This window comes from Falco punctatus, assembly GCF_963210335.1.
Source record: "Falco punctatus genome assembly, chromosome: 13".
NCBI classification, from domain to species: Eukaryota; Metazoa; Chordata; class Aves; order Falconiformes; family Falconidae; genus Falco; species Falco punctatus.
In genome coordinates this window covers 27,484,524-27,508,991 of record NC_137593.1, presented here as the reverse complement: position 1 = coordinate 27,508,991, position 24,468 = coordinate 27,484,524, and the positions used below count along the sequence as shown (strand labels likewise).

The following is a 24,468-nucleotide window of genomic DNA, read 5'->3' as shown; positions in this document are numbered from 1 at the left end:
GAGACATCTAGGTCTGCTTAAAAATGAAACCAGAGAGCTGGAGATGGCTACAAACTCACAGGTATGCGATAATACCCTTGAGAGAAAGCTACCCATACTGTCAAGCATCTACCCAAAAGCTATCCAAACAAACTCACAGACACTTGTACCATCACCTTACAGTCTTCAAATGAAAGTGCTACCAACTTCTGTTACCAAAGTGTGGCTCCTTGCAGCAAAACCATCTTCCATAGTTGCCAGTTGTTTTTTTGACTAAGTGTGCTCTGCAAGATATGACGGGTAGGAGTACGTAAGACTACAATTATTTCCTTTAACCTTGTATTACCTTCAGCAACACTCCAGGAAAAAAATAAATAATAATAAAAAAAGAGACACTGAAGGCACTAAAAGACAATGACAGGACAAAATATGTTATGTCTTCCCTTGTTTAAGCCTGAGCCTGGTATGGATTCTTTTTTAAGGAGTTTCTGAGTGGTTTTCCCAGCAAGACTACTCGTTCCAGATGAGCCCTGCCTTTCAGGCTTCTCATGACGATAAAGGCTGTGTAGTTTTAGGAGAAGGCATGCCACTACAACATTCAGAACATGTACTGATGAGGCTGGGAAGTTCAAAACACTACCTTTGCAGATTTTTATCTTCGTGAAGCAAGGCAGCCCAGCTCCTCAGTCCTAAGGAGAAGTGCTGGAACTCTATCAGGGTAGAAAACGCTACTACCTAAGAGACATTAGAGCCCCATTTCCTTGCTGCTAAAAAGGCAGTTAATGCAGCAAGTGAACAATGGTCTTCCCAGATTTACTGGTCAGCTGGAAGGAAGCACAGAGGGGGCACATGAAGCGGAATGTGCACACAGATACCACCCTTGGGCCTGGGGAAGCTGCTAACTAAGCTCTTCCTCCTTGGGGGAACTCTCCACCACCTGAAGTTACATAGAGTCAGGTCACATCCTTTCCCTTTGCCAGGGGTATGTGAGAGCACTTAGGTTTATCTCTTTCCAAGCTACCAGTTGTTTTATACAAAAACTGTAGGAATTTTGTTATCTTAAAACCTCCATCTCTAACATGTGGTTGAAATCATACAATGGGTTGTAAAATTGTCGAGGATAAGATGAACAAACAGGAAGTAAGCCTAAAAACAGATAGCCAGGAGTAGGGTAATACCAACTAAAGATAAGAAAATGTGTTTATTTGCTGGGTTTTTTTCCTCTAGAAATCATTTGCAGAAACCCTTAGCAGAGGCCATGTGAGAAAAACACATCTATTTGTCCAGGGAAACAGTCATAAAATAACATTTCTCCCAGAGAACATGCAGAAATGAAGTCTTCCATAACAATAATTAACTCTAATAGAATTACCAGCAGTGAGAAATACTGAGAAAAAAAAAAAAAAAGTATGTATAATCAGCAGTTATAAAGGACAGTTTTAAAGCCAGCTGAGCTACAGTCACCTTTCCTCTTCCAGGTTAGAAGCCTGTGAAAGAAAGGAGGCCCCTGACAACAAAGCATCAGTATTAGTGCCACATGGGAAGAAAAGTCCTATAATTTATGTTATCCTCACAAAAAGGCATATTCCCACAAAAAGGCATGCATAAATGGGAAGCTCTTGTGGGGAGGAATTAATGAAACTGGAGAAGTGATTAAAAAATGCAGTACAATTCCCCAAGGGCAAGTCTTGTTCAGATGAAAAAAATCACCTGCACAAATATAGAAACAACTGCTGAGCAGCTGTTCTGTAGATACAGATTCAGGATAGAGAGGATCACAGACTGAGCACAAAATATAAATATCAAGTTGTCACAAACAAGGCAACTTCTATCCATTGATAGGAGCACAAATTCCTGAAGGACTCAGTTCTGATAAAGCCTTTGGTAAAGTCCACTTTTGGGTCAGGCTTGTCAAAAAAGGGAGAAACCATGCCAGAACTGAGAGAGAAGACTGACAGTTAATAAGGTGAGCTATGAGGGATGAGTGAACTGACTCATCAAGGCTGCTCAATCTGAACAGAATAAAAAGAGAAGCTAAGATTGAAACAATGATATTTTTCTATTAAATATAGAAACAGTTTCTGCAAAGAAAGAGGAAACCTGTCCTCCACATCTACAGTGAGTAGAAAAAGTGATGGATTCAAACTGCGACAAGAAAAATTTACTTAGGTCATTAGAAGAACTTTTCTAAGTTGTAAACACAGTAAAGTACCAGCCTAAGGAAGTCATGTTGCCTCCTGTATTAGGAGGTAAAGGAAAAAAACCCAACATCTCACAAGAATTGCCCAGCAATAGTGATGATGCTTTGATGCAAAGGTTCAAGGTGATATTTTGAAACCTTTCACACCTCTTCTATGAAGATATCTAAGTACTGAAAGCTTCACAGTAAGACCAGAAGCTAAAAAATTAACCTGATTTTTGCAGTATGAGGTCTTGCCAAATCAAATCTTCCCATCCTTGCTAGTTATACAACCTCTCTGAGGAATGTTAGTCAGATTTCTCCCAAAAAACCTACAAAAATTGCTGAAAGCCCATTAAGACAGCAGAATTCACGCATTTATAAGTCAGAGACTGCCAGAATAAGACACTATATTTAGTACTGACTGCTTTCTCTGTAGTACTGTGATGAAGTTCCTTCAAGAACAGTGGATCAGCCCTATGTAAATATTCTTAAGACAAATAAAACCTGCTCAGTATCTTCCTCCCAGAGTGGTGTCAGTCATGAAGCTATCTGTACCTTTTGTTTCAGAGATCACTGCTTTTTTTTCCTCTCTCCCAAGAGATGACTTCTGTTCCTCCGCTGTTAAATGCAGACCCTCCAAGAGTCCTCTTGATCTGTCTGAGGTATCACAACACAGAATTACTCACTTCATGAAGAGTTACGGCAACACTTTAGTTACAATCATGACTAACAGATTTTTGGTCCCAAATATTCTGACTGAGAGCATTGATTTTTTAGCAGTGGTGAGTTTGATCCTTGTTTTCAAGCACAATGTCGGACAATGCAGTATGATGCAGGAGGAACCCCAAAGCAGAACACTTTCAGAAGATGCCGTATGGCATCTAAATACTTGCTTTCTGAATTCAGTCCCAGACCTGACAAGGTCGACCAGAAGTTAAAACAGCCTTCACCAAAAGACCACATAAAAGTTAGCCAATGTCCTAATACTCCAACTCAACCAAACTATCAGCTTCGTATTACACAGGATTTGCCCATCCAGGGAAAATAAACACCACGCTAGTAAATTCAAGTCATGGCTGAGAGAGAAAGAATGAGAGCCATGTTCAAAAACATGTCAGCTAAAGCATTAACCCTGGGACCTTCCAGGACAACTCTCTCACAAGAGTGTTTTATAACCTCCACATAGTTAGTCCTCCAGAAGCAGAGTAAAAAAAGTGACTGCACTTCCCTTCAGGCAGAGAGATGTGACCCTGCTCAAACTCCCAATTTCCCCCTTATTGGTAAGGAAGGCTTACAGAAAGTGCTTGTATACTTTTGGTAAGGAAGGCTTACAGAAAGTGCTTGTATACTTTTCACAAAAGATGTAATATATAGGAGGAAAAAAACATGACAGCCTACATGATTAGAAGCTTGCCTGGTTCACTTGCTTTCCCATTACATGCCATCTATAAATATCACAGTCCCCCTTATGAGCCATACTTTCTATCCTTAAGCTACCTCTGTTACACTACTCCCATACTGGAATACTGTATGTGTAGAGTGCCTTGTCTATTAACTGGAAAAAAAAAAAAGTAAGAAGCAGCAATGTGGATGAAGCAATTGATGAACTGCTGTTGATGAAGCAAGGACAGGGTAGCTCATGCAACTAATTGCTTTCATTGAGATGAAACCGGGTTCAAAGCAAGGGAGAATTTAATTCTTCAGTAATATACTTCACCTTAATTATAACTCGTTATGAGAGATAGCTGGAGTCCAAATACATAGATGCTCTGCCTCTACAGCATCCACCACTCCTCATAGAACAGCTTTTATATTAAGAAATGAATCCTCAAATGTAGCTCCATTTCACATCTTCCTGCAATCCCACTCAGAGGTGGTTCAGGCACCTCCTAAAGTGTGTATGTAGCTTTCTCTGCATGAAGTCTCTCCTTATGACAAAGATCTTACAAGCATAAGGAAAATGTGTAGAACAAAACCATTTCCAGTCTCCCCAAGTAAAACAACTAAATATTTTCTTGCATTATGCATATACCTGTTCACCAACTGAAGAAAACTTTAGATAATTTTACAGTTAGAGAGACAAGAATAAGTGATTTTTCAGCTAATATCTATAAAAAAAACCAAGAAAATATTTTAAAATATTCCTCTAAACCTAATCCCCAAAAGATCACAGAAATTTTATACACTGCTTCTTTTCAGTTCTTCATATAGATATATGCATGTTTGGTAACACACAATATTTACCATTTAATTTTTAACACATAAAACAGTTGTAATTAAACTAAAAAACTGCATATATGACACAGATTCAAAATATTACATATTCTCAGGAACAGCAATATCCAAAACATATTAAGTATCATGCTAACATCAAAGGTGATACACATTACAAAAAAATACCGCAAGCTCACACCAATGCATTAGAAGATTAGAGAATATGAGACAAAGAAAGAAACCTCCTGCCATTTACATCACATTTCAAAAGTGACAGCAGATCATAAAGACTCCCTTTGAGGACAAAGCAGTCTTAAAGCTCCTAGCCCTGTGTCCTAAGTGGGCTCTCTGTCATGCACAAAGGTGTTCTTACATGGCTGGCCAGCCCTCAGAAAATGAAACTGTAATTAAGTCAACAGGATCAACCTGTCTGAGACTGGATTCCTTTTCAGTCAGAGCTCTTTGCCAAATATACAGAGACCTTTGCCTCGCAGGGAGCTCCCTGAAGAAAAGAGCCAAGTTTTCTTAGAATATGAACTAGAATGCTTTCAGTAAGGGAAACTCAGAAAGATCAGGTCAGTCTGAGTAGTAATAGGAAAGGTATACACACAACCCTCCCCGCCGGCTCTGCCTTGTGTACAGGCTTCCATTTAGACCTCAATGTCCAAATCACAGCGAGCTCTGCCCAGTGCTGCCTGGTCCCTAGGGAAGTTTCTCATCACCTCTGAGGACTGTCTGCTTCCTCAGTGTTACCTTAGCCTCCCTGCATGAGCTGCAGGCTCCTGCTGCCTCCTGCATCTCTCACACCTTCCTCCTCCCTCCCCTGCCCTGCTCAGCCTCCCAAAGCTTCTCTCCCTGAGCTGAACCTGGCTGTTCCCGGACAGCAGTCACCTCCTCCATGACACAAGCTCTGTCTTCTCAAAGACTGCACAACTGTGAACAGAAGTACAAAACAAACAAATGCTGTCTACCACAGAAATGCCAAACTACTTTTCAATGAATGCCCCTTCACTACAACAAAAGAGGCTGCGAGTTTGGTAAAGCAAGTTCCTGATCATGCCTGATACTTGCCAAAGGGAACTACCACAGAGGCAGGACACTAGAGATGCACAAGCTGTGCACTACCCATGGCAACAGACATCAGATACAGAATCAGCAACAAGAGATCCAGCTATTCCAAGTACCTAGGCAGAGCAGCTGCCTCCAATTACTAAAGTTTGACATTATTTTAGAAATTATGAAGAGCTGCTTGAAAACAAACAAATAGCTAAAAACATATAGTTCTAACATTATTGAACCTCTAACCTGTTCAGATTTCAAAATGAACCATGACTCTCTGCATTTTCTGGAACTTTGCTGGTGTCCATACCCCAGCTACAACAGCCTCAACTCCTGTGAGGACATCTGCATTCTCCAGCCAATCACCAGAGTAAGTACAATGAAAATATAAAATTTAAAAATAATTTATCAGTTACCTCCTCACAAAAATCAATAAACGTGAATTAACAGATTAAAATGCTTTCAGAGTCCAAGTTATATTTAAAAAAACTAAACACAGTAAGATGAATTTCAACTCAGTCTATGCAAACGCCCCTTGGCACTTGTTCACTCACAGCTGCACTGGATGCTGCCGAGTGTCTACAACCGAGCTGCTGCCAGGTGTGCAAGTTCAGCAGTGAAACAGCTATGGACACAACATCAACCAAGAAGGTAAATGAAATTCGTTCCTACCACTGAAAGGAAGGCATACCTAAAATTTAAGGACAACTGCAGGAGTGAGTGCATTACTGTTTCACACCTCAGGCTTCTGACTAGTTACTACAGTTTAAACAGCACCAGCTGCTGGTACCTGATCATTTTTCCAGACGCACTGAAAGCCCATGTCCTCTTGGCTTACTGCACATGTGCCTCCTCTTCAGGTCAGATAAATCAAGCTGTTCTCTGAGGTTGCACCATGAGTAGTGTTTAGGACAGTCCAGCACTGAATTCTTCTCTCTAGAAAGAAGAGCCAAAAAAACTCAGAATCCTATTTAAATAAATGCTCCCGAGATCCATCCGAAACATCCCATTAGCACATCCTGATGTTACATGGCACATTTAAATGCAGCAGAAAATATTCAAAAATAAGTAAACACTTTAAAAAAGAAGGTGGGAGTAGAAAAAGACCTCAACACATTTAGTAAGTACATCCTTCCTTAGCACAGGCATACACTCTATAATCCTTTTATGGTACAATTTTAATCTAAATTAAGCAAGCAGCTCCAGTAAAAGAGCTTAAAGCTTTCCATATTACAAAATTACATCATTCAGGATTGGATTAGACTTTAAAATAACATACTTCAAGACGATCTATTAATGATTTTTTTATACTTAACTTTATACCTAAACTCCACATTGTCTTCCTGATTTTAAGCAAATTTTAGGAAAAGCGTAAATTATCACAGTCCTCCTACGTATACACAACTCATAATACCATTACTACTCTTGCTATCAGAAACACGCAAGCCAAGACACAACAAATACTGAGACTCCCAATCCTGAGCCTACTGCATCTTCTGCCCACACCACAAAAATTTGAAAGGCTGCTAGACTTAGCCCTGTTCTTCACAAAATTTAAGATAATCAACACCTTGAAATACAGAACTGGCTAATCCTAGCCTTTAATGCAAACATTACTGTTTTTAAGACACTAACTGGTCTTAAAAAGAGTTTCTCTCTACCTGCAAACATCATTTTCCTTATGCCCTTAATCATCACAGATACACAGCAAGGCTACTACAACATTTAAGAAGGGATTCAGTAACACCAGTACAACTGTCTTGCCAAAATTAAGAGACTTTAGACAAAAAAAATCTATGTGGCCTTGCAAAAACATAGGCATCATCTGAGTTGTGTTATGCACCACATGCAATTCAGCTGGTCTCAAGACCACTCCCAAAGTTTGGGAGCTTCAGCTTATCCCTTAATTCTCTGCAGAAGTAGGAGCAAGTGTCATTTATTCCCCTCCAATGTCAAAACTGCATACTTCGATTAAACCCAAGATTAACTTTCAGGATTATTTTTAAAATTATGTACAAAACACAATAACAACATCTATAACAACAATTCTTAGCAAGAAAGTGGCACCAGCACTCTTACATAGCACACTGCGATGACTACCAGCAGGAGCTGTTTTGTAGGGGTCCCTCCCACGGAGCAGCTCATCCCATACTCCTCACAACTTTTTCTGCTGTTCTCTTATTCACACACATTTAATTACTGGCAGTCACCTATTCTAACACAGTCACTTTCGTGGTAACATCAGAAAGTCTCAAAAGGACAGCTGTGAATTGGTCACTACAATTGCACACACAACTTAAGAGAGTAACAGTTGCACGTTGTTACAGCAAACAAACATGAAAATCTCGTATTTGAGAAAAACAGTTCACAATTACAGAAACCAAGTAATTTCTGTTGAATGTGACTTAAAAACCACTGACCAAGGAGTAGCAAAAACAAGTCCTGCAAAACAAATTCCTGGCGCTGATAGCTCAACTCAGCACATGTTTGCTGGTCTTTCACCAGCATCACTGTCTCGTCACCACTGACACTCCATTTTAGCACTGCATTACTTCTCTCCGTATCTTCTCTGATTTACCACAAAAGCAGGAAAAGTAATTCCACATTCCCAATAAGACAAAGCTGGTGAAGTCAAGGTTAGGCCACATTCAGAAGCTATATTTGGGCAAAAGAAAGGAGGATGATATAGCAATATTCTTGCACAAGAAAGTACCAGTTTGCAGCCGGTGTTGCCCTGTACCAGCCCTGTATTAACTGTGTATTTACAGAATAATTTCCAGGTCAATCACCTTCCCAGAGGCAATAGGTTGATATCGGTAATGACAGAGACACAACTGCAGTAGATCTGTTCATCCATTTACACCCCTCCACCATCAGCAACAGAAGATAACTTGACCAGTGCACCAAAGCCTCTCCTCTCGCCATGCTTTCTCACCGCGTTATTTAAGCAAGCAGCACTTCTCCCATCTTACTCCACAGCTTGCAGAGAAACAGAAAATCCCCAAATCAGTTAAGTCAGCAGAGCTCTGCTGTACACTACCTCAAGCTGAACCAACTGGTCATCAACACCAGCATTAGTATCGTCAGAGCTAGTGCCAGAGTAGTTTTATAAAAGCACCAGTCAGCAACTCACCAGCACCAGTACAGCCACCACACGGATATGTCCTGAGAGCAAGGTGGGGACACAGCACAAGCAAGAGGGAGATGTGGCATCCAAGTTCCTTACAAGTGTAGACATTTGACTATCCAAAGCAGATGAACATCTATATGTCCTGTTACAGACCATATAAAACACCTAGCAAAATAACCTTCTAGAAGCAGGGAACATACCACATAGGTATACAGTTTAATTCCTAATTAGCACAGTGCTGACAACAATGTCTGTTAAGCAGTTAATAACTCCTTCCAACAGAAGTAAGGAAAGAGATTTAAGATAAAAACCAGAGTGAATATACATACATTTAACAGGTTTATCAGACAAACTTTAGAGTTCATACTTTTTGATATATTAAAAATGTAAATATTTGCCTTTGTTTATAAGAAAATTACATGGTTCTATTTAATCAATGAAGAAAAGCCCTAAAAGCCAGTAATTACCATTTTTACCACTGGTTTAAGATAGGAGTGGAGCATGTAAACACACCAAGGTTTATTTTCTTGCTTTAAAAAACCCAAACATTGTAAGTAGATACTACAGATGAAACAGTAATACAGGCTTGAGAGAATCAAAAACACACAAAAAAAGGAAAAACTGTATTTGATTACATTCTAGTTTTAAACACAATTCACATCTATAGAAAACAGCACATAAAATTGGAGAGATGTTAGTAAAAAACATGAGATACCAGATGCCCAAAGTTGGCAGAATGCCATTGGAATAAATTATTGAATTTCACATGAAAAAATACTGTCTTCTAAGGACAGATTTTAAAACATCATTTCATAATTGCTAGCAAAGGCAGGAATTGTCAGTACCCCAGCTGAGAAGGGACTTCTGGGGCCGAAGGATTTTTACCACCAGATGAGTTTAGCTCTTCCTCCACTTCTATTTACCACCACCTTTGGCTTTTAACACTTTTGGCTTTCCAGATTCAGCCTCATAGCTTTTACGCATCTATAAGCCAATGGATAAGACAGCACGGTGTGCTGAAGATTGAAGCTCTTAAGAACGCACAAATTCACTTACCCACTTGGTAAAAACTGTTAATGTGACTAGAACAAATATAAAACCCAAATATATGTAATAGAGAAATCGTACAAACTAGAAACAGGGTTACTAAACGTACCTGCTGATCAGGTATTTTTTTCCCCCTCTAACAATCATCACGAACCCAAGGAATTATTTTAATCTAGTATTTCTCATTCTAACAAAATACCAGCAGAATTCTGAGTATTTGGATTCAAACGCTAACACCAGCAGATGGATTTTGTTTAAAGAACTGAACAAACAGAACATTATTTGCTTTGAAATTCTTCTACTTGTGGTGAAAGCTGAGCTGTACTGCAATCAATAGCCCTGTTAGCATTGTTTTCAACAGAGCTAGAATTGCATTTCCTGCGCCCAACTTCAGATCCGTTGAAGAGGCTGCCAACCACTCTGACACGGTTTTGCACTCTCACATCTATAGTTCAAAATCGAACGTTTTGTGCAAAATAAATACTTACAGGGAAGGCTGCATAAACAGCATGAAAGTAGCAGCTGCGGCTGATTTCTTCTGAGCATAAACGTGATTTCTTCAGAGCATAAACTTTGTCCCCAGCACGGCCACTGTGGCCAGATTGATGCTGTGCCTGCAGGATACCCAGGCCTCCAAGCCTTGGGAAGTTCCTACCCCATCAGTGAGGTGGGAGGGTTTGTTGGTTTAACTGTGGGCTGATAACAGCTTATCAGCAAGTTTTCAGAGGTTAAACTCACCACATTTGCACAGCAAAAACACAAAGAAAATGTTGAATTAGTGTTCCCTCTCCTGCTGGGGCGGTCTGTGCTCTCTCACACACCACCACCTGCAGTGCAGGCCAGCAAAGAAAGTTAAACCAAACCCCCTGTTCTGAGAAACCAGAATTGGAAATGTCTTTGGAAGCCAGTGAAAAAGCAACAAAAGTGCTTTCTTTCAAAGGAGCAGCTTGCTTTGCCTGCTCTGTTCCCACTGTCTGCCACACAGGATGGAAAAGCTAACCCAAAATCTTTAAGTTTTGTCCTTAAATACAAGGCAATTTTATTACTGTTGCCAAATTTATCATTGACACCACAGCTCCATGACAACTCACTGGAAAACAAAAACAAAATAAAATCCTCAATTTAGGGCCTGTTTTTTTTTTTTTATTATTTATTTCTATCCCAAGCACGCTACTTAACTGTAAAGGGCTGATGCAACTTTAAACCAGAAAAAAACCCCAGAGTTACAGACTCATTACTAATTCATCCTGGCTGAAGCTGCATACCAGCAGCTGCTGCCTCTCTCAATTAACAGCAAATATGGAACAGTATTGTCATTTAACGGTGTTTACTGCCTGCTGCCCTGTCCACTGTCACATTTTCAAAGCATTCTGGCACAATTTAAAGTATCAACATTAATAAACAGAGCTTAGTTTAACCCCTTATGTATCAACAGAGCTCACAGCACAAGTGCTTTACTCACTTCATACGTTCATTAGGCATCTGGCAATAGCTAAAGCCCAAAGATGCAAAGCGCCACCAAAATGGTACTTGCAATTCAGAGGCCCACAGGGTGCTTGGCTTCCTCAGAAGTCTGAGCACAAGTGCAAAAAATTATGGGAGTACCTCCAGCAGAGCAGCTCTCTTTATAAATCAATGCCAAAAAGATGAAACAAAAGAGGTGAAAAAGGAGACCACAAGTTCAGCCTCTATTGCTGAATATTTTCAAAGAAAACAAAAAAACCCAAAGCAAACATAAAAAAATCAAGATACAGCCATTCTGCAGGGAGATGAGATCGATGCTGTGATTCCTGATGACCCCATCTATGCACAGGGAGGTCAGAAGAGCCCACATTTGCACCTTGCCTTCTTACTCTCTAGTGGGCCCACAGCTTTTTGCACAGGCTGGTTTTAAAGCAAATGATTATACAAACAATGCAATCAGAGCAAGCAGCTGGAAACGATGCACTTCTCCCACGATGCCTCCACAGGTACTTCAGTGGCCTATTTGCTCCATGGTGTCAAGTTTGCTGGAAGCCACTTAAGTACAAACAACTGTACACATTTTATATTTCATTTACACAACGCGTTCCCAGCAAATCAGCAGGCAGTAGCACCTCAGAGGCTCTCCTGTGAGCTTACTGCCAGCTGGGCCACGGCCAACGCTTAGATATCAGCGACCTGAAGAGAGGGGATGCTGAGCCAGCCAAATTAGACTGCAAGGTACACATTGGCAATTTAGATACTATGTGAAAAGATCAAGCAGCTTCTGTACTGCATTTATTATTGTAAAAATTAGAATAATGCCATTCAAGCTGATACTAAAATTGGAGGAATTCAGTTATTTCTGAGGTATTGGACCTCTGAACTAGCCCTTCTGCAGAGGCAACTGCAGGATTATATATATATATATATATATATAAGTACGGGAGCTCCAAGGAGTAAAGCTCTGAGGGACTTGTCAAACATACAAGGGAATGGCTTTGCAAACTGGGCAGGTAAAAGCAGGCTCAGGATCTGGCCAGGACTTCCTAAGCCTCTGTGAGCACACCCTTCTTGGTTCAGCTCACTTGGCTGCAAGTCATTTTCTCAGGCCCCCTCTGTCTGTATCCTGTGCAACTGTAATATCCCGTCTGGTTTGTTAGGAGAACTCATTCCCTCTAGGTTCCTCCACCACCTTTGTGCAATAGCGTCTGAGGTCTTCAGATATATTAGGTGATATGACTAATACCTGCCATCTGTTCCTTGTTACCTTCTCTCTCCCCTCTCCCAAAGAGGAGTCATCAGCAAAGTGCTTGTTCTACTTGATCTATTTTAGGAGCGTGGGCTTTTAGCATCCATGCAGCACTGTTTTAAGCTAAAAAAAGTGAAATAAAAGTAGACCATGCTCTTGCAGGGAAGACTGAGCATTTGCAACATCTCTTAGGTCCTGTAAAAGTCTGACCAGAGAGAACCACCTCAGAAACAATCCTCTTTTCTGTAAAAGTTATCTTCACTCCCAGTGTGCCCAAGAAACAGAACTATTGTCCAGGTTCCACTCCAGGCTTCAGATCAGGGAGGACCCTGCAGATAAGATCCAGGCCTTCGAAAGCTTCTCACTATTCTCTGCAGAAACCAAATCAACCAACACAGCATACAGCATCAGGAGGTAACGTACTGCAGCACTGTGTTACCTGGTTTGAGGAATAAAGAGCTCCTACCCAATTACACCACCTCAGTATAGACCACTGAAAACAGAAAAAGATACCAATAACCAAGGCCAGCCCATCTTACTGGGGTGAAATCTTCCATCTCACAGGGAATATTACTTATACTGACAGCTGCTCCCCATAAGATGCGGTTAAGGAAAAAAATCAAACTGGACACACAAAGGAAAGATGGGCTGGAAAGGAGAGAGGCCAATGGAGGATAATTTCACTGCATTTCCTGCAGGAGCTGTGTCAAAGCACAAAGAAAAAAAAAACATCACTTGGAGGCTGGAAGACTTGAGATGGAGCAGTGAGGAGTCTCTGGCCCCATGAATGTTTAATTTGAGCAAAGCAGCAGATTTGTAGTAAGCATAGATCTTCTGCTGAACTGCACACTCCTGCTTTGATTTCTAAATGACACCAAGTGAAAACATAAGTATAAAAATAAAAGAGGAGAAAAATAACAAGGAGATTTTTATACCTGGTGCTACAGATGCAGCACGCACAACCCAGCAACCTACTTAGCTCTCTCCCTTCACTACTACACAATGCAGCAGCACAAGGGTTAGCAGCATATAGAGGGCTCTGAAGTAGGTACCTCGATGTCACAGCTGTGACAGTTCAGCGGAGTGCTGGGTACAACATCACCTGAGAACGAGACCTATTGCACCACACCTTAGAAAACAGCTGTGCCCTATCTTATCAAATGCTGGCTGATGACCTTGCCCTTCATACAAAGGCTGCAGAAGGGAGAACGCTCCAAGGCAGCAGTTCATCTCCAGGAGACCCAGCCCTTTGTGACACTCAACTACAGGGAAGATCTCTCCTTACTAGGATCGAGGTGACCATGGTTACTCCCCAGATCAGAAGATATGGGGATACTCTGTTTCAGAAGAGAGCACAGGTCCATTATGGAGTTTGAGCCATAGCCATGCAAAACCTCCTGCAGTGTTCCATGGGCAACCAGTAAAGCTAACAGCCACCACCAGCGCTGTATTTTACATCTTTTTTCTCACAGAGGAACCAAAAGAAAGCCTCCCTACATCTCCAGCTGACAATAGCAGCAGTGACTCCATCCTTCCAGGATAGAACCAGCTGTAAATAATGGCTGGAAAAATTTATTCCCACTGGGGACTGATAACTATCTTTTAATCATTGGCAGCAGTTGGGGACAGGGGAGTCCCCTCTGGTGCCAAACAGCAGACAAAACAAACCAAGCAAAAAATGACTGCACCTTGCGTATACTGCTATACTGGAACCTACGTAGCCTTGAAGGAACCACTGCATTTGTGCTTCAGCTGAAGAAAACAGGCTGAAAGAAAAAGTATTTTAGAACAGCTATACTCAACTACTAAGGCTACTTAAAAGCAAAATGACTGAAAAGGTGCTCTGTCCTTTATGTCACAGATTCAAGGGTGAGGAGATGCCACATAAGGGTATGTGACCACAGCAAGAGAGGTGAATTGCAGGCCCACAGACCTGCATGGACAGTGATCCTATCAAGAATTTTTTATCTGTTTTACAACACTGATAAAGTTCTCTCCCTAAATAAAATCCCAGCTTGCTAGAAGTGTATTTCTGGCTGAGCACAGTTAATAAAATACACAGTATGAACAGAAAATACAGGTTAAACAATGCTCTGTTTGTGTGAAGTTCAGCCACGTCAATACAGACTGTCAGACATTTTCCCCCATCATCTTCAATCAGAAATTGTTCAGGAGTTCATTTAAGTTTTTTAATAAGAAATTTTCCACAGAAACTGATTGTTATAAACCAGTTTTTGGAAAAAATACTATTAAAGTTTCTATTGTGGGACTTTTTTTTTCTACTCCTACCAGGTATCAATATAAGCTGGATTGTAAACTGAAGGTCAAAGGTACAGGCTGACATGGATTTGTTGACTGTGCCCAGGAAAACCAAGAAAATAGTAAAGTAAGCACCCAGAAAGAAGGCTGAAAGACAATTCTGTATGCCTTTGTGAAGACTACACTGAGGTTTCTGCAGATGGAGATTTCCAGCTGGGATATAAATATGAAATAATCCTTGAGAAACTGTCCTGTTTGTCTGCTAAAGAACTGCTAGCCATTATACAGGAAGATGACAAGCTGAATTTATAACCTGGTAAACTTTAAGGCTGAAGGGATGGAGACCAATACCAGGTGGCCTTTCATATCAAGGTCTTTGCTATTGCAGCTTCAGTACATATGCTCTTGCTCCAGGCAATCACTTGATCTCACATGATTCCCAGAAAGGCCAAATTCTACTTTAGAGGTTGAACAAAGCTCAGGAAAGAGTTTCTCTGAAAAAAACATCTTAGAAACATGAAGCAATCAGGATGATGCAGCTTTTTTTTCCTGCCAAGTGCCCAAGGTAACAGAGGTAATCAAGATAAAGGAACAAAATAAGATTTTGACTATAGATGGTTAGTGCCTAATAAAGGTACAATTTTTCTAGGTTGCATTTTGTGAATATAATAATGTCAAATTACATGAAGGACAATTTTCTTTAGCACATTAGAAGAGCTTGCTGAAAAGAGAAGAACACTTTGTGCTCACTTCTGCCTCCCCTTTGGGTTTGCCTTGTATCTTCCTCTGTGGAAGAAACAGGTTGATCAAACTTCTTCCTTCTCACATCCTTCATTAGGAGGCACTACAGATATCGCCTCATTGCTCTGGGTAGTTCAAAAGCAAATATGTTGTACAGATAACAAATCTCAGCCACACAGGAACATACATATTTTAATCTGAGAACCGCAGAAACTAACCCCGATGTTGAAAAATGCAGACCAGGGAGAGCGAGAGAGGGGACTGTATCTTCACGCAAGTGTGAGAACAGTTTCCTGTACTTCAGACAGATCATCAGTTCAGAATGAGGAAAGACAGGCAGTGGAAGTCTGGTCCCTCGGCCTTGTAATACCTCCAGCAAGACTAACACACCAGTGCATCTTCTTGTTCTGCTAAGAGCATGACAGATAATCCCAAAGATGGGCTCAGGGTAGGACAGCACAAGCAAACGAGATGCTCAGAACTATGACACTCAAAACGCACTTATCAAAGGGACTCATCAAACAATGGAATGAGGTATGGTGGTTTCTGAAGACGGCACCCAGGTTCCTTGACCCTTTTTGTGTGGGTCCTGCACTGATAAAAGACAAGAGTTAGCCATGAAGGTATGGCTACTGATCACCCATAATTATCCATATTTTCAAATTCATAGCTTCAAATATCAGACAGACTGCTGACAGGAGAATAAAGATACAGTACTATCAGAAATTATTGCTGAAAATCAATCCTCAAGCACAATGCCAAATTCCTTGCAAAGAAGAGTAAGCAGAATATCTTTCGCTTTAGCGAAGAGCCCCATTTCTTCTAACAGGTAGTTTATGGGTTGTCAGCTTGGACTAGAAGGCTAACCAGCCAAGAAACATACTGGTTTCTGGTTGTGGCTACTGAGCAAAGAGCCTACACATACGGGAATGCTGTCTAACACCTGGCCTTCTACACTGCACCCTTTCATTCCTTCCAGTTGCCTTGTTACACTCGCACTTCAAAAAGAGATTAGAAATCCTCCTTACTGAGGAGAAATACTCCTTCCCAGTAAATCACCACAGGTTGGTGCAATGAGAAGGTTAAAAATGCTCTCACACAAGCCCACCTTTCAAGCTCCTGGTCCTTGAATATGCTGCCCAGAAATGTTACTTCTACTGTAGTATCACAATCAAATATCTCAAGATATGACAGGAGTATAATACAATACCTTAGGAAAAGGAGAAAGGTACATTAAAATAAGTACTTGATGTCACTCCTCCAAAGACTTAAAGTATCAACTAGACAGTGAAAAGGGTTTACTAAAGAGTTTCTTAGCTGCTGTGCCTTCCCTGCTCCCAGCATCAGGGGAAGCAAAGCCGTCGGATAATAGTAGGCCTCCTGTGTAGCCAGTGTGGCACAATTCCGTGGTACTGGATTGGAGAGAAATGACTTGTAATGGCTCAAGCATCAGGCTTCATAACAGAGGAGCGGCCTTTCCTGAAAAACACGCAGGTCAAAGAAAATCACATACTCTTTTGACCTGCATGTCCTACTGCAAATACTCATAGTTTGCAGGGGCAGGGGAGGGTTTGTTTTTTTGGGGGGTTTTTTAGTTGTGGGTTTGGTTTTGGGGTTTTTTGGGGGGGGGGGGTGTTTTGTTTTTGTTGTTTTTTTTTTAAGCACCAGGAAGAGTGAAAATCATTCCTAACCTGTTTACATGCTGTGGCAACAGTAGCCTATTTTCACCAGCAACAGATACTCACTCTTCTTCCATTCTAACTTCCAGTAAATTTGTGTACTCTCCCCTCTCACTAGCAAGAGTGAGAGCTGACACTTCCCTCACCCTTTTTCCTTCTCTTGTTGAAACCTTATTTCCACTGCTCTAATAGATCTTGACTTAACTGGGACAAGGAAAATTATTCTGGGCTTCTCTGTCCTAGCAGTTAGTCTATTCTGTATTAACCATCCAGAGCACTGAAAAATCATACTGAAGCCCCAGGCAACTATTCTAACACTCTCTTAAATTCATGGTTTAATAAAATTGCCCATTTTCACTGGACATGTCTATAGCCATATATACATATACACATATATATGTACTTTTTGCATAGAAATCCTTCAGTGTTAATAAAATTCAGAAAATTCTCTTAACTGCTACAAATAGCAAAGTCAGCATTCATTCCAAGAGGTCCCAATAAGTTAAATTTCCATCCAACCCTAAAGCATAGTTATTTCTTAGGCAAGATGGTTTTTCCCCATCCTTTTAAGCAATATACAGAAGCATTTATAATACGAACAGAAGTCTTAGTAAATATTACACACTAATAAAATGTAGAATTGTATCCACTAGTTTAGGCAAGCAGCTGAAAGGCCTGACTTTCAGAGGCTGGCTGCACTGCCACTCCCTCGGCCTGTTTTAATCTAGGCTAGCACATCCAGCCACCTAAAAACAAAGCAGAGAAATTTCTAAGCAGGCAGGGTATATTCTCTAACTCCAACCTTAACTTTTTATTATCCAATGTCCAGTATCAATACCATTGCACCAACATTAATTTTTTAAGGGATGCAAAGTGTTTCTGTACAACCCCTTTTTTCAGAGCAAGGTAATTAAAAATTGGGGTTTTCCATCCATTTTGTCCAGAGCAGTAGTTTTCAAACTACAGTATGTGTACCTCTGAAGATATGAGCTCTTTCTGGAGTAAACCAAAATGAAAACCTGCAGTAGCATACCTCCAAGCTCCATTACAGAGCCTTGCCATTTCTGGTGCAGAAACAACAAAGCTTTTTTTTATGTACTGTGAGAAAGCTAATCCCTTGCATTTTTCAGATGGCATTTCCTATAAACTGCCAATCATTTTAACTGCAAGAGATGGCATGCTAGATAAATGTACGATTAATTTTTAGAAGAAAAGTGCATCCGGAAAAGCCTGTCCTTTAAGTCACATTACCTAAGTTTTGAAACTCGACCATCAGGCAAAATCAGGGCTGGTTTCAATTTCCCGGAACCTACGTGTAAACAACCCACCACAATCCACCACGAAGTTATGCCGTTGAGGTTGTCAGTGTACAATACTCCCACATCCATAGGCAAGGAATTAAGCACGAGCTCATTTTGCTGTTTCCACTTTGCCCATCCTGACACTGGAAACTGAGCGCGTGGGCTGAAGGCTGATATCAGTACAGGGCAGAGCAAATAGAGATACCAGTATAATCACTTCTTAGATAAGTCAGCTAGTGCAAGCACAGCTGTCTAGAAAATATACAGTGGAGAAGCAGGAACACACCAAAGTGTAAGCAGGAGTTCTGTTAGACCTGAAATTACACAGACTGAGCATACAACATCCTCTGCTACTGCTGCAACATTCTGTCAAGCAAACATGAAGCTTTCCCCTTCCTAACTGCCAACTCAAGAGAAAACACAAGCAATTTAAAAAGCACACAGCTCAGTTCTTCAAATACAACAGAAAAATACGAAGCAGCAGCACGCAGAGCGTGTGGTGGTTTTGGGTGGTAAACTATGCACACTCAGTTTTTACTTCCCAAGTTACAGCTACATTGGACAATGCAAATGCACAATCCATTTGATGCCGTCCGTGTGTCTCCGGACTCCCCCACCATCAGCACAGGAACAGAACACTTTTAGCTATCTGCCAGCAGCTGGCTTCAGTTTGCATGCAGACCCCTGTCATGAACTAAGTAAACAGTGCCCAGCACCGTGAGTTGCCCTACTCACCATCTCCTCTACGAGACCCCTTTGGGAGAATGAACTCGCAGCCCTAACTGCAGTACAGACCAGGTCAGCACAACTCCAACACAGAGAAAGACTGGCAACTGAATCTCTCCTCAGCCTCCCTGGCCATTAGCAAAACACACTGGTGCACTTGCCGCAGTAAAATACACTGGTACAGCCACTGGATCAGCAAGTGGGTTTAGGTTTTGGGTGGGGTTTTTTGGCTTTATTTTATTTGGTTGGGTTGTTTTTTTTTTAATCTCAGCAGTACTGTGCCTAGTAGTGTTTACAGGAAACATCATTTCTCTCCACTTTCACAAAGAATTATGATCCTCTTACAAAAAGGGACATAACATATACACAGTTTTAAAGTTGGAAACCCTCCAGTTCGTTGCAAGCCTTTTTTTGATCCATGTATGTATATCGCTGGCAGAGGTATGCCCAAGCCCCCGGTGCTCCTGATTCCAGCCAGCCCTGTTCAGACTCCGCAGAGCTGCCCTTCTGGCAGTGCAAGCACGTTTTAGGTGAAGGGCAGTACAGAGCTCACCATAAGGTGTCCAGCACCTGCTCAGAGCCACCACCTCCAAAACTCTGTGACAGAGCGCTTCAAAGATCAGAACACAGACCTGAAACCATGTAACGTGTTCGCAGATGAAATAGCAGCGGAGATTGCCTGCACTTGCCTTCACAGGCTGTGACTTTAATTGGCACATACTGGAGTGCATTAATAACAATTTTAGAAAGACCAATATCGACTTCATTTACTTTTACAAAGCCTTTCTCTGCCCTCATCTTCACTGACTACACATGTCAGAGAAAGGTCAAAATAGCTTAATTTTCTTCTGCACTGGACAAAAAGGCATGAAGAACAGCCAGTAAATTTAGCTTATTTCATTTTCACTTGGCTTAAGGAAGAACAGAAGGAATTTATTATCATCAAATTGACTCCAGCATAACCTGGCTGGTTTTATCAAGGTTGTGTAAATAGAAAAGATAAAACTAGAGCTCCACTTTGCTTGAGATTAAAAAGATGCATCGACTCAAAGACAGCGTTTAGATTTCAAGGAAAAATAAATTGTGGTAACAGATAACAGAACACAAGAGTTGAGCACCTTTCCAAAGACAGCTATTTCAAAATATCAGATAATGCAATACTCATGCATCAGAGAATGAAGAGCAAGTCAAGTGCTAAATGAACGAAGCAAAAGTTTACTGTGCACCTCACCGGTAACACTAAACTTCTCCTTTACTTGGAGCACTGAGCAAATGTTACTGTAATAGAAATGTAATTGAGTTTCTTTCAAGATAGCAGGTGCAACGTGCTTGAGAAACAGTATCTGATTTGATAAGGCAACATACAGACAAGTGATGCTACCAGGCAAATTTACAATTAATTCAATGCTGCACCTCTTTCATACTAATCAGTATCTAATCATTATCTAATCATTACACATGATCATAATTTAATAAAAAAAAATTAAAAATACATTACACAATATTTAAATGTAGGAAAAATATACTATAAAAATAGAACTGTTTTGCTCAAAAAGTTGGAAAAAACACCACAGGAATCTGAAGTGTTACCTCCTTTTCCCCTCCAATGTGATTAAAGGTTTTTACAGTTTATTCCCTTAACTAAATGACAGCTTAACATGCTGTGCTTTGCAAAAATGATGGTCTTAGTAACAGGTCTTAATAAAAGACAAGTGCACAGTGGCTTTCAGCCTGGACACTTATTCTCTAACTCATCTGGGCTGCAGACTCCTCCTGGCACAGTAAGGTCCCAAATCAGAAACCCCTGAAGTTTTGTTCATGGAAAGTTAGTTCCAGTGCAGTGGCTGAGTAAAACAACTCTAAGACCAGCAAGCCTCAGGCTGATACTGACTGTACAGCCTGCTTTGCCTTTAAGTGAATCCCATCAGTCCACAGTGGTAATATTTCACATCCAGTTGAAGCAAAACAAATGGTTCCCAACACAGCAAATGAAACATCTAAAAAAGCCTACATGTATCTGGCAACCAAGCTGCCAAACCCATCGCTGTAACATTGACAACAGCTATAAATTCAATGGGGGGATGAATCTGATGGATCTTCCTGTAGGAAACCTGGAGCATCTCAGGCTGATTACACTACTTGTACCACAACTGAGTTGCATCTATTGTGCTTTCAGTTTACAACATGAAACCCTCAAGATCACCAGAAAAAAAAAAGAAAAAAAAGATAGAACCCCATGATTATCTGGACTTCTGTAAGCACCTCTAGAGATGGCTGGAAGAGCTTCCCTTGGCAGATGGGTATAAGCAATGCCCTGAAGACAGTAACAGCAAAGGAGTGCGTAGAAGTTTACCCAGTTCTCTTCCACAGCTCTAGTCTCTAATGGTCTGGACAACTCCCCCAAAGTGGTCTCAGCCATCCAGCACCAGAAACATTCCCTCTCCCAAAGAAAGTAAGGATGGCAACTGATTCTGGCTGGGTGGCATCATCCCGTTTGTGAGTCTTTGCCCAAGGTTCAAACTGTCCATATTTAGTAAAAATTCAGGTTAAATTGGTAGCAAATTTTTCTCCCAATGAGACAAAAATTTAACCCAGAAACACAGAGGCACTTTCAAATCCCCTAAGGCCCCAAGTGATGACATAGCAGGGGCAGACAGGCAAGAGAGAGAAGCTAACAGGGGCCCCTATACCTATTCAAGGCTTTACACTTTGGATAGAAGTCTGCTACAGTCTAATCCACATGAAAAATGGACAGAAATCCATAGCCTTGGCAAAACCCAGCAGTTGTCCAGTATCTGAATGTGTGCACACTGGAAGCCAGTGTTGTGGCACCTGCGTGTGCCAGTGGATAAACATGCCCTATTCCCTTCCTAGCAGGGCTTCCCAATGAGCACAAACACTTGCAGTGCCCTGCTGCCCCACGTAAGCTGCAAATCTCCTCTTCAAGGAGAAGAACATATATCATCGTTACTCAGCCACCCTTTGGCTGCAGCAGGTGCCGGAGAAGCTGCTCACAGACCTCCAGTCCCAAAGCCCTATCTGCAGCCGCCAGCTGTCCCTAAAGGCAGTCAAGCACGAATGAACTGCTGAAACCTCCTGCTCTAGTAACAGCTCTGAACACAGCGTGCTCTGGTGCTCCCATGGGAGGCCAGAGATGCACTTCCCCCGGTGCCCTGGCCTGCAGGAGGGATGCAGTCAGAGCAGGCACCAGATCCAGCTTGCAGGCCATCTGGCAAACCACGATGCTGCCTCTGATCAAGAGGAGGCTTTGAGCCAGGAATCAGTACCAACTGTTTTACTGGAAACATCTCCAAATATTTTCCCGCTACCGTTGAAAATACATCCTCTAACTAGGCTGGAACAGCTACTAGGTCCAATGGAGGTGTCTCTCTACGACTGCACACTGTGAGAAGACCCTGTGCTGACAAAATCTGCTAGGGTTGTGATAGCAGCTGAGAAATTAGCAAGTCAACAATAAGCAAGAAACTGGAGCAAGTACTCAGAGCAGCCAGTATCAGGAATACCAGCACTGCCTGATATTTACTTAATGACTCATACAGAGGAGGATCCACCCATTTATGCTTACTGACCAGTATGTGAGCAGGTAACAGAAAAGCTTATGAAACTACGGGGCGCTCAGCTCTTCCTGACCTCAGAGAACAAAGGAGCTTTATAGCAGCAAAATACCCTCTTTTCACTCTCCCTCTTCCTTTACCCTGCTGCACAACCTTTCTCCACAGATTGCAGTTGTACTTTTCACAAGTGTGAAAGCAAAAGAAAAAGGTCGGCGCAAGAGCAAGAAGAGGTATTTCTGTTCATCCACATGAACAGAAAAACACAGACTACACCAGAATAAATATTTTGAAGTAAGATTCCCTAGTTTCCCAGATTTTTTTGGCAAAAGGGTTCACAGATAACATCTTTACCTTCAAAACAACATTCTTCATCCACACATGAACAGCACCTGGTTTAACTACAGACTTATACAATCACTCAAACATCACAAGAACTTTTTAATATTGGAGATTAATATACAGATAGTTAATTGTGCAGAATGCATAGACTGCACTTAAAATATCCTTCCCCGAAAGAACAACTGAAGATCATTATACAAATACATAACCATTCACAGCCTCTTCATGTACAAGGAAAGCATAATGTAGAAGAAACTATGGCACTCCAAGATCTAAGAGCATGTTTTGAACATTTAGGCTACAAACACAGTGTAGAAAAAAAATGCTGATTTTTCCATATACATGGAAAACACTCGACTTACGTGTCTTGGAACACATCCTACTTTTCTGTAGTATTATATTAGCTTCCACATTATTAGGTAGAAAGTGTGAAACATCAGTAGCAACTTCCTATTTAAAGTCTTCCAGGATTTCTCCTGGAAGTTATGTAGTGTCTAACTACATAAAGCAACAGAAACTCAAAATCCACTTGTCAGAGCTCACAAAAAAAAAAAATATTCAGCTGACCTCAGTTTGTACTTCTGAGCACTTCAGTATTACTCTTCCCCACACATAGGTATAAGGAACATCCAGGGTAACAGTTACAATTAATGAAAAACAAATCAGAAACAAAGCTGTGATTCCGGAATATGGAGCCAGTATTGCAAATCACTTTCTTCCAGGGCTAATTTCCATAGAAAGTCCCGTGGCTCTAATGTATAGAAATGAAGTTGCTCATGCATGTTTGCAAAACATTCCACAGCTCTTATTGAACCTGAGGAGGACGCTTGCAAACAAGGAAACCTTTCAGAACTTGGTAACGCATTTTAGTTTGGGGGTTTCAGGTTTCCATCCTTTTATGCAGAATTGTGCAGATTATATCAGAAACCAAATAGCACAAAGGAATGTGAACAGTATTCTCTCTCTAGCTAAAAGTCTTTTTCTCCTTAAGTAGTAAGGTTCCCTGACACTGCAGCCTCTTGTGCCTGTGTCAAGTAATACACTCCTGGGAGGATCATCAGCACTACCACATATACAAATATTTAAGAAACTCACATGGATAATGAGACACAGTTTCCAGTTTGCAAAAACACAGAAAAACCAAGCTCAGCACAGGCTGAATTTCTACCAGGCCTTTTTCCTCACACCAAAAAGCATTTACACACAAGGGGCCTGTGACTCCAATGCTGAACATTTTAGAGCAATTTCTGTGCAGACAAAATGACAGTTAACAACCACCTAGCCCTATTTTTCACCACGTACACTCCACTATTAACTTTGAGTTTGTAGATGCTAGGTTGCTCGTACCAAAAAAAAAAAAAATTAATTATCCATAAAGTAACCAACAGAAAAGCAAATTTATTAGCCTAATTAAAAATCAGAATTAATGTTGCTGAGCAGGCAAACTTTGGCTTACATAGGCTCGTGGCTTTCTTTCACGTGTTATTTATTAAAGTGACAGTAAAGTCTAAACCAAGATATTTT

The 24,468-nt window shown here is 41.0% G+C and overlaps 1 protein-coding gene across 5 annotated transcripts in view; it reads right to left on the bottom strand.

The window, feature by feature from the left end:
• The window catches only part of MAP3K13 (mitogen-activated protein kinase kinase kinase 13), an 82,438-nt gene that overhangs the window by 42,984 nt on the left and 14,986 nt on the right, over positions 1–24,468 (bottom strand). For 4 of the 5 annotated variants that reach the window (XM_080409743.1, XM_080409747.1, XM_080409744.1 and 1 more), the window contains one exon: positions 6,225–6,370. The exons of the other annotated variant lie outside the window; for it this stretch is intronic. The gene's annotated coding sequence lies outside the window, so the exon portion shown is untranslated. The remainder of the gene's footprint in view (positions 1–6,224; positions 6,371–24,468) is intronic. 5 annotated transcript variants of the gene reach the window in all.